We start from the raw sequence: 11,086 nt of genomic DNA on the forward strand, positions 1-11,086 counted from the left end.
CAGCGTTCAATTGACTTTGTACATAGTACAGACGAAGTACGACGTTTGCGAAGTACGGCACTCAAAATCATGATTTTCTTGTAAGACGTTTACTTGCAGTTGCTTCCGACTGCGACGAAGTACAGCGTTCAATTGACTTTGTACATAGTACAGACGAAGTACGACGTTTGCGAAGTACGGCACTCAAAATCATGATTTTCTTGTACGACGTTTATTTGCACTTGCTGTCGACTGCGACGAGGTTTAGCGTTCACTTGACTTTGTACATAGTATAGACGAAGTACGACGTTTGCGAAGTACGGCACTCAAAATCGTGATTTTCTTGTACGACGTTTATTCGCACGTGCTGCCGACTGCGACGAAATGCAGCGTTCATAGTACAAACGAAGTACGACGTTCACAAAGTGATGAAGTAAAACGTAAACAATAAATAATAATAATGCAACCCACAATACACTAATTGTGTATTAAAATTGCATAACCTACACGAAGTACGACGTTCAAGAATACTAAAGAATTTTATTTGTGTTGTATATAATGAAAAAACAGCAAATTTTTTTGCAAATTACGTATCTGTAAATAAATGTAAACATTTAGCAACTAATCAAAATTGTTTTTTTTGCCTAGATATTAAAGTAAAACATAAAAATACATTAAATTTATAAAATGCAACCCGCAGCACACTAGATGTGCATTAATATTGCATAACCTTCACGAAGTACGACGTCCAAAAATATTAATTTTTTTTTATATTGAGGTTAAAAGTGAGAAAACATAAATTAATAATAATGCAACCTGCAATACACTTAATATGTACTGATCTTGCATAACCTTCACGAAGTACTACGTTCAAATATAAATTAATATTATTGTGACCCGCAATACACTAAATTTGTATCAATATTGCATAACCTACACGAAGTACGACGTTCAAGAATATTAAAGAATTTTATTTGTGTTGTATATAATAAAAAAACAGCAAATTTTTTTGCAAATTACGTATCTGTAAATAAATGTAAACATTCAGCAACTAATCAAAAGTGTTTTTTTGCCTAGACATTAAAGTAAATCATAAGAATACATTAAATTTATAAAATGCAACCCGCAGCACAACAGATGTGCATCAATATTGCATAACTGTTACGAAGTACGACGTCCAAAAATATTAAATTTTTTTTTATATGAAGGTAAAAAGTGAGAAAACATAAATTAATAATAATGCAACCTGCAATACACTTAATGTGTACTGATGTTGCATAACCTTCACGAAGTACTACGTTCAAATATAAATTAATATTATTGCGACCCGCAATACACTAAATTTGTATCAATATTGCATAACTTACACGAAGTACGACGTTTGAAAATATTAAATGTTTTATTTGTAGTTTGCATATAATAAAAAAAAAAACAAATTTTTATGTAAATTACGTATCTATAAATAAACGTACACATTTAACAATTAAATAAACATAGTATTTTGGCCTAGATATTAAATTAAAACATAAAAATGCATAATATTTATTAAAATGCAACTTGCAATACACCAAATGTGTATTAATATTGCATAACCTTTACGAAGTACGACGTTCACGAAGTACGTCGTTTACGAAGTGCGACGTTTACGAAGTGCGACGTTCACGAAGTACGTCGTTTACGAAGTGCGACGTTCACGAAGTACGTCGTTTACGAAGTGCGACGTTCGCGAAGTACGACGTCTACACATTAGGGCACTCAAAATTATTGTTACGTTGTACGACATTCAGACGTTCCAACTGCGACTAACTACAGCATTCATTTGACTTTGCACATACGACGAACGAAGTACGACGTTTACGAAGTACGGCGCTTAAAATAATTTTGTTTTTATTAATTAATTATTTTTTTTAAAACAAACGTTTTTATAATTAAATTTTATAATGGTTTAAATATAAAATATGACTTTTTAATATTATCAATATTTAAAATATTTTCTCCCTTTTGTGTGTATGCCTTATAGTTATAGAGCTGTGCGCTTCGGTAGACGTCGCCTGTGGAGCTATGTCAGTGGAGCGGTGCGCACATCCAATACCGAGCGGCTGCCTCGATCGGTGTCGCGCTGGTATACATATGGTAGTGGTGTGTGTCGATGCGTTGAGTGAGGCGATATGAACGGTGTAACGGTTTAGTCGAAGTTTATCATAAATGACGACGACAAAACGACCGATTATGTATACGTTCTGCATTTGCTTCCAATTTATCGACGTTTATCGCACATTTCCGCTATCGAATTCGAATAGGGCTTTGCTTGCGAGATTGCTTTATTTTGTGATTTTGTGGCTCGCCCAGTTCCCCACAGCGAGATTGCGGATGCGGCAAAACGTATTCTCTTACGTTGGCGGTCCTTATGCAATCAAACTTTGTTGAACTAACAAATGTTTGTGATTTAAACAAACAAAAATAATAAATGCGTCAACTCTCTAATATCCGAGCGAGAATATTTATATAATATTCGTAACGTTTATGGATTCGAAAGAATTTCATAAATTCACGTCGCATTCAATCTTGCGAAGAGTGAAGAGAATGTTTGAACTTTTAAATCGGCAAAGGTAAAAAATAATATTATAAATATTATTATTATGCCTTTATTGACCGATATATGTGTTGTGGTGTTTAACGACTACGACGACGATGATGACGATACATTTATCTCTATATCGTACGAAGAAAAGAAGAAACAGCGTGGCGTTACTTTCTTATATGTTAGATTGTTTCGCACAAACGCGCATATTCTTCATCTTTATAAACGATGATGATGAGTATTTTATTCTCTCGTCTGTCTCAAAAAACACAAAAACACAGTTCCCTGGTTGATCCTGCCAGTAGTCATATGCTTGTCTCAAAGATTAAGCCATGCATGTCTCAGTACAAGCCAAATTAAGGTGAAACCGCGAAAGGCTCATTAAATCAGTTATGGTTCCTTAGATCGTACCCACATTTACTTGGATAACTGTGGTAATTCTAGAGCTAATACATGCAAACAGAGCTCCGACCGGAGACGGAAGGAGCGCTTTTATTAGATCAAAACCAATCGGTGGCGGTTTCGCCGTCATCGTACAACTTGGTGAATCTGAATAACTTTACGCTGATCGCACGGTCTCGCACCGGCGACGCATCTTTCAAATGTCTGCCTTATCAACTGTCGATGGTAGGTTCTGCGCCTACCATGGTTGTAACGGGTAACGGGGAATCAGGGTTCGATTCCGGAGAGGGAGCCTGAGAAACGGCTACCACATCCAAGGAAGGCAGCAGGCGCGCAAATTACCCACTCCCGGCACGGGGAGGTAGTGACGAAAAATAACGATACGGGACTCATCCGAGGCCCCGTAATCGGAATGAGTACACTCTAAACCCTTTAACGAGGATCAATTGGAGGGCAAGTCTGGTGCCAGCAGCCGCGGTAATTCCAGCTCCAATAGCGTATATTAAAGTTGTTGCGGTTAAAAAGCTCGTAGTCGAATTTGTGTCCCGCGCCGCCGGTTCATCGTTCGCGGTGTTAACTGGCGTTTCGCGGGACGTCCTGCCGGTGGGCTTAGCTCGAGAGGGCGGCCCAACTCAATCCCGCCGCGGTGCTCTTCATTGAGTGTCGAGGTGGGCCGGCACGTTTACTTTGAACAAATTAGAGTGCTTAAAGCAGGCTAAAACTTCGCCTGAATACTGTGTGCATGGAATAATGGAATAGGACCTCGGTTCTATTTTGTTGGTTTTCGGAACCCCGAGGTAATGATTAATAGGAACGGATGGGGGCATTCGTATTGCGACGTTAGAGGTGAAATTCTTGGATCGTCGCAAGACGGACAGAAGCGAAAGCATTTGCCAAAAACGCTTTCATTGATCAAGAACGAAAGTTAGAGGTTCGAAGGCGATCAGATACCGCCCTAGTTCTAACCATAAACGATGCCAGCTAGCGATCCGCCGACGTTCCTCCGATGACTCGGCGGGCAGCTTCCGGGAAACCAAAGCTTTTGGGTTCCGGGGGAAGTATGGTTGCAAAGCTGAAACTTAAAGGAATTGACGGAAGGGCACCACCAGGAGTGGAGCCTGCGGCTTAATTTGACTCAACACGGGAAACCTCACCAGGCCCGGACACCGGAAGGATTGACAGATTGAGAGCTCTTTCTTGATTCGGTGGGTGGTGGTGCATGGCCGTTCTTAGTTGGTGGAGCGATTTGTCTGGTTAATTCCGATAACGAACGAGACTCTAGCCTGCTAAATAGGCGTATTTCGACATCCCAAATGCCGGCTGGAGCCGGGTTCGCCCGGTCTCTATGTGCGGTTTTTACTGTCGGCGTACAAACAATTCTTCTTAGAGGGACAGGCGGCTTCTAGCCGCACGAGATTGAGCAATAACAGGTCTGTGATGCCCTTAGATGTTCTGGGCCGCACGCGCGCTACACTGAAGGAATCAGCGTGTCCTCCCTGACCGAGCGGTCCGGGTAACCCGCTGAACCTCCTTCGTGCTAGGGATTGGGGCTTGCAATTGTTCCCCATGAACGAGGAATTCCCAGTAAGCGCGAGTCATAAGCTCGCGTTGATTACGTCCCTGCCCTTTGTACACACCGCCCGTCGCTACTACCGATTGAATGATTTAGTGAGGTCTTCGGACCGGTGCGCGGTGGCGTTTCGACGTTGCCGATGTTGCTGGGAAGATGACCAAACTTGATCATTTAGAGGAAGTAAAAGTCGTAACAAGGTTTCCGTAGGTGAACCTGCGGAAGGATCATTAACGTGTAAATGTTGTTGTTTAGTTGTCACACATACACACACATTTTGTCTGTGCTGATCAACAAAAAACACACATACATACACTATTCGTATGATGATCAATTCTCATACAAAATTCTTTATTATGCGTCGAACGGAAAAGCAACAACGGGTCGTCTTGCATTAAGCGGATCTGTTGTTACGTTTTTCGATTTATTTTATAAATCGATTGTAAACGTGCCGTAAACGACGTTTTCAAAGAATTTTTTCGAACATTAACACGAATCAATATTGTCGAAAGATGGTTATGTGCTAACGTTTTATTATTGCTTTCGCAGTGCCGGTCTTAGCGTATTTCCATCATCGTATTCGCTTCGAAAAAAAGTACTAATACACAGTGGTGGTGTATAATTAATGTGCAAGAGATGTTGTTGTTGTTGTTGTAGTATTTGTATATGGTTGGAGTTATTTATAATAACAAACAAGAATGAATGAATGAATAATAATGGTGTCTGCCAATACGATCGTACTTTATGTACACGACTAAAACTTTATACATACAAACCATAATAATAAATAAACTCGAAACAACCAACAACAAAATTAATACGCTACTGTACATACAAATACACATTTATACATACCATCATTTTACTTAACCGATGGTGAGTGATGTTTGAAAAATAAACGCTTAGGCTTACGGTTTTGTAAGCCAGTCTTTGCGTATTTTCTTCATCGTATTCGCTTCGGAAAAAAGAAAATAAAGATGGTGTATAATTAATGTGTAAAAGAGATGTTGTAGTTGTAATTTAATTTGTAAATGGTTGGAGTTTATTAATAAATAAAAGGGGCTGTCTATTCGTCTGTACTTTATGTACAAGACTAAAACTTTATACATACAAACCATAATAATAAATAAACTCGAAACAACCAACAACAAAATTAATACGCTACTGTACATACAAATACACATTTATACATACCATCATTTTACTTAACCGATGGTGAGTGATGTTTGAAAAATAAACGCTTAGGCTTACGGTTTTGTAAGCCAGTCTTTGCGTATTTTCTTCATCGTATTCGCTTCGGAAAAAAGAAAATAAAGATGGTGTATAATTAATGTGTAAAAGAGATGTTGTAGTTGTAATTCAATTTGTAAATGGTTGGAGTTTATTAATAAATAAAAGGGGCTGTCTATTCGTCTGTACTTTATGTACAAGACTACAAAAACGTTTTATAACAATAAAAAGCTCGAAACAACCAATAACAAAATATACTACTACTATACTACTATACATACAAACGCACATTTATAAATACATAAAATCAATTTACTTTATCGATAGTGAGTGATGTTTGGAAAAAAACGCTTAGGCTTACGGTTTTCGGGTACCTGGGTTCCGCATGCGTCGAAGTAATAATTTACTTTAACGACGCGACGAACCGTAGGAATCTAAATAAAAAAGTTTATTAACTTTTTTAGATTCTGTGGGTTTTAAATGATATACGCCCGACTGACGAAGGAACGTTTTGCACTGCCTGTGCTTTTCTTTTGATTCGTTTTTATGTCGACGGACGTTCTTAGAATGCCCACCAAACGACGTATCACACAAAACACCCTACAATTGTATTGTTTGGTAAATATTGTTGTGATTAAGTTTGCAGCTGTGGCGTTTGTTTGAAGAAAACGTCTGGTTTTTCGACATATTTTCTATTTAATAAATATACATAATGCTTATCGCAAAAGGAGCAGAGTTTTATAGACAAAGTTGATAGAGAAAAAAAACCTAATAGATATATATATACGTATTTATAAAACGTTAATATCATCGGGTTATTCTTTATGTAAACTTAAACTATAACTGCATACTCTTTTCGATAAGTAGAAACAAATGCCACTTTAATTAAATAAAATATTATAAAATATAACGCCGAACGTTTCTTTCGATTGGTCCGTTTCTCACATATACATCACAATTGTAATAACCTTAAGTAGTTATTTTTGTTGTTGTGTGATGATGAAACGATTTCGATGTGGAACGGTGCGTTATGTAATAATATTTTAAATTTGTTTGAAAAGATTACCCTGAACGGTGGATCACTTGGCTCGTGGGTCGATGAAGAACGCAGCTAATTGCGCGTCAACTTGTGAACTGCAGGACACATGAACATCGACATTTCGAACGCACATTGCGGTCCTCGGATATACTGTTCCCGGACCACTCCTGGCTGAGGGTCGTGTCAATTTCAAAGACTGCTCGGTTTTTGTCTTAAACACAGCGCACAATGTTGTGTAGACAATTACGTCGGAGCGTGTTGGGTGCAAATATGACGCGTTACTATAATTGTTAATTGATTGTCGGTTGTCATAATAAAATATTATGCAACGTAGACAACAATAAAAACAATATAAAAAAATAACGCGGCATCCTAAAACGCAATAGCGGCTGACATTCTTATTAGTTTGTTGGTACAAGTTGGTTTAGACGTAGCACGTCCGATATTAAAAAGCAGCCACAACGCTTAAATTTCGAACGAAGCGATCGTCGTGTCCGAGACGTTAAAGTTGTTTATATGCATATTTTATGCACTATAATTAACAACAACAACATTCTCGCAACGACGTCAGATCGATGTTTGAAATTGTTTGGAGGCAGCCATATAAACGGAATACGTGTAATTATCGTCTGACAAAATAAAGGCAAATTTATATTTGCGACCTCAGAGCAGGTGAGACTACCCGCTGAATTTAAGCATATTATTAAGCGGAGGAAAAGAAACTAACTAGGATTTCCTTAGTAGCGGCGAGCGAACAGGAAAAAGCCCAGCACTGAATCCCGCGGCCGAAACCGGACGCCGGGAAATGTGGTGTTAGGGAGGATCCGTCATCCCGAGATTGTGCGACGCGTCCAAGTCCATCTTGAACGGGGCCACAGCCCATAGAGGGTGCCAGGCCCGTAGTGACCGTTGCCGATAACGGGAGGATCTCTCCTCAGAGTCGGGTTGCTTGAGAGTGCAGCCCTAAGTGGGTGGTAAACTCCATCTAAGGCTAAATATGACCACGAGACCGATAGCGAACAAGTACCGTGAGGGAAAGTTGAAAAGAACTTTGAAGAGAGAGTTCAATAGTACGTGAAACCGTTCAGGGGTAAACCTGAGAAACCCGAAAGGTCGAAAGGGGAGATTCAGCGTGACTCGATAGCGGCGCTAAATGATCGTGCGACGAACGGCGTACGCGTCGTTCGCGCCTTTTGTTTATGCGAACCGAAGTCGAACGCGTGCACTTCTCCCCCAGTAGGACGTCGCGATCCTTTGGGTGTCGATCTAAGGCCCGCGGTGGAGCCCGTTCGAACGGTTCGCCGTTTCGGACGAACCCGCGGTGTTTCCCGGTCGACTCGCTCGAAGGTATGCATATGGCGCCGGGCCGCTACACAGTTAGCGTCCGACCATTGGCAAGCGCGTTCGTTTATGACGGTAATCGCACCTGGTGTCGGTTCTGTCTACGAATGGCTGTTCGCCAATGAGTTCTCGGACAGACTCGGTTGAAACGCCGATCTGCGACGCTATAGCTTTGGGTACTTTCAGGACCCGTCTTGAAACACGGACCAAGGAGTCTAGCATGTGCGCGAGTCATTGGGACATGACTAAACCTAAAGGCGCAATGAAAGTGAAAGTTCGTCTTGCACGGACTAAGGGAAGATGGGCGGCCGTTACGGCTGTCGCCCCGCACTCCCGGGGCGTCTCATTCTCATTGCGAGAAGAGGCGCACCAAGAGCGTACACGCTGGGACCCGAAAGATGGTGAACTATGCCTGGTCAGGACGAAGTCAGGGGAAACCCTGATGGAGGTCCGTAGCGATTCTGACGTGCAAATCGATCGTCGGAACTGGGTATAGGGGCGAAAGACTAATCGAACCATCTAGTAGCTGGTTCCCTCCGAAGTTTCCCTCAGGATAGCTGGCGCTCGTCGCTTACGAGTTTCATCCGGTAAAGCGAATGATTAGAGGCATTGGGGTCGAAACGGCCTCAACCTATTCTCAAACTTTAAATGGGTGAGATCTCCGGCTTGCTCGAACTTTATATGAAGCCGCGAGACTCGAATCAGAGTGCCAAGTGGGCCATTTTTGGTAAGCAGAACTGGCGCTGTGGGATGAACCAAACGCCGAGTTAAAGCGCCTAAATCGACGCTTATGGGATACCATGAAAGGCGTTGGTAACTTAAGACATCAGGACGGTGGCCATGGAAGTCGGAATCCGCCAAGGAGTGTGTAACAACTCACCTGCCGAAGTTACTAGCCCTGAAAATGGATGGCGCTGAAGCGTCGTGCTTATACTCGGCCGTCAGCGGCATGTGCGGTCGGTTATTTAATTAACCGGCCATGAAGCCCTGACGAGTAGGAGGGTCGCGGCGGTGAGCGCAGAAGGACTGGCCGTGAGGCCGTCTGGAGCCGCCGTCGGTGCAGATCTTGGTGGTAGTAGCAAATACTCCAGCGAGGCCCTGGAGGACTGACGTGGAGAAGGGTTTCGTGTGAACAGCCGTTGCACACGAGTCAGTCGATCCTAAGCCCTAGGCGAAAGCCGATGTTGATGTGGTGTAGATATGTCGTTGGTTCGTTTTTAATTCGAACGTAAACGTACGAAGCGAGCACACACCCATTGGGCGAAAGGGAATCCGGTTCCTATTCCGGAACCCGGCAGCGGAACCGTTAATAATTCGGGCCCTCGCAAGAGAGTTCGTCGGGCCAACCCAAAAGGACCCGGAGACGCCGTCGGGAGATCCGGGAAGAGTTTTCTTTTCTGCATGAGCGTTCGAGTTCCATGGAATCCTCTAGCAGGGAGATATGGTTTGGAACGCGAAGAGCACCGCAGTTGCGGCGGTGTCCGGATCTTCCCCTCGGACCTTGAAAATCCGGGAGAGGGCCACGTCGAGGCGTCGCGCCGGTTCGTACCCATATCCGCAGCAGGTCTCCAAGGTGAAGAGCCTCTAGTCGATAGAATAATGTAGGTAAGGGAAGTCGGCAAATTGGATCCGTAACTTCGGGATAAGGATTGGCTCTGAGGATCGGGGCGTGTCGGGCTTGGCGAGGAAGCGGGTCGCGGCTGACGTGCCGGGCCTGTGCGAGGTGAAGCGTTGTTCCGTTTCGGCGGTCAATGTCGAATCCGAGTTCGGTCCCGTGCCTTTTGGCCTCCCGCGGAACCGTCTTGCTGCGAGGCTCCGGGTGCGCCCGTCAGGGCGTCCGGAAGTCCTCTTCGGCCGCCATTCAACGGTCAGCTCAGAACTGGCACGGACCGGGGGAATCCGACTGTCTAATTAAAACAAAGCATTGCGATGGCCCCTGCGGGTGTTGACGCAATGTGATTTCTGCCCAGTGCTCTGAATGTCAACGTGAAGAAATTCAAGCAAGCGCGGGTAAACGGCGGGAGTAACTATGACTCTCTTATGGTAGCCAAATGCCTCGTCATCTAATTAGTGACGCGCATGAATGGATTAACGAGATTCCCGCTGTCCCTACCCACTAGTCGGCTTCGTGCAATTGCCGGGTACGGATGTGTTTCTCGCGCGTAGGTGAAAAACATAACCTAAAAAATCGGTTTTGGCACGTTTTTCGTTGCTCCGCAGCAAGGGGGCACCTTTCTCGGGGCTCTGTGTCGTGGTCGGTTGTGCTGGTGAAATTTTCTGGACTTAGAAAAATTTTGCGTTTTTCGGGACTTAGAAAAATTTTTTCAGGTGGATTTCAGGTGATTCGAAAAAATCGTCTCAGGACATCGGGAATCGGTCCTGAGGGTTTGTTTAGTGTCCATTCGGAAAAATCTGTTATTGTTTAAAAAAATTTTTTTTTGGTTATTTTCTTTGGTTCAATTTTACTCTTGGGACTTAGAAAAATTCTTGGACTTAGAAAAATTGCAGGTTTCTCGTTTCGTTTATTTTCTAAGTCCCACTCGGGACTTAGAATAGTTTTAGTGATCTTGGTTGAATTTTACTCTTGGGACTTAGAAAAATTCTTGGACTTAGAAAAATTGCAGGTTTCTCGTTCGTTTATTCTCCAAGTCCCACTCGGGACTTAGAATAGTTTTAGTGATCTTGGTTGAATTTTACTCTTGGGACTTAGAAAAATTCTTGGACTTAGAAAAATTGCAGGTTTCTCGTTTCGTTTATTTTCTAAGTCCCACTCGGGACTTAGAATAGTTTTAGTGATCTTGGTTGAATTTTACTCTTGGGACTTAGAAAAATTCTTGGACTTAGAAAAATTGCAGGTTTCTCGTTCGTTTATTCTCCAAGTCCCACTCGGGACTTAGAATAGTTTTAGTGATCTTGGTTGAATTTTACTCTTGGGACTTAGAAA

The 11,086-nt window shown here is 42.5% G+C and overlaps 2 non-coding genes and 1 pseudogene across 2 annotated transcripts; all 3 read left to right on the forward strand.

Moving 5' to 3' along the window:
• The first annotated feature begins 2,842 nt into the window (after positions 1–2,842).
• LOC135266607 (small subunit ribosomal RNA) lies at positions 2,843–4,765 on the forward strand. Its single transcript, XR_010334745.1, has one exon. It is a non-coding gene; the product is annotated as a small subunit ribosomal RNA (ribosomal RNA).
• Positions 4,766–6,825: 2,060 nt separating this feature from the next.
• Positions 6,826–6,982, forward strand: LOC135266595 (5.8S ribosomal RNA). The gene has a single exon (XR_010334733.1). It is a non-coding gene; the product is annotated as a 5.8S ribosomal RNA (ribosomal RNA).
• Positions 6,983–7,459: 477 nt separating this feature from the next.
• Positions 7,460–10,683, forward strand: LOC135266616 (large subunit ribosomal RNA; annotated as a pseudogene).
• Positions 10,684–11,086: the final 403 nt, after the last annotated feature.

Source organism: Tribolium castaneum, chromosome 6, assembly GCF_031307605.1.
Source record: "Tribolium castaneum strain GA2 chromosome 6, icTriCast1.1, whole genome shotgun sequence".
In the NCBI taxonomy this organism is placed as follows: Eukaryota; Metazoa; Arthropoda; class Insecta; order Coleoptera; family Tenebrionidae; genus Tribolium; species Tribolium castaneum.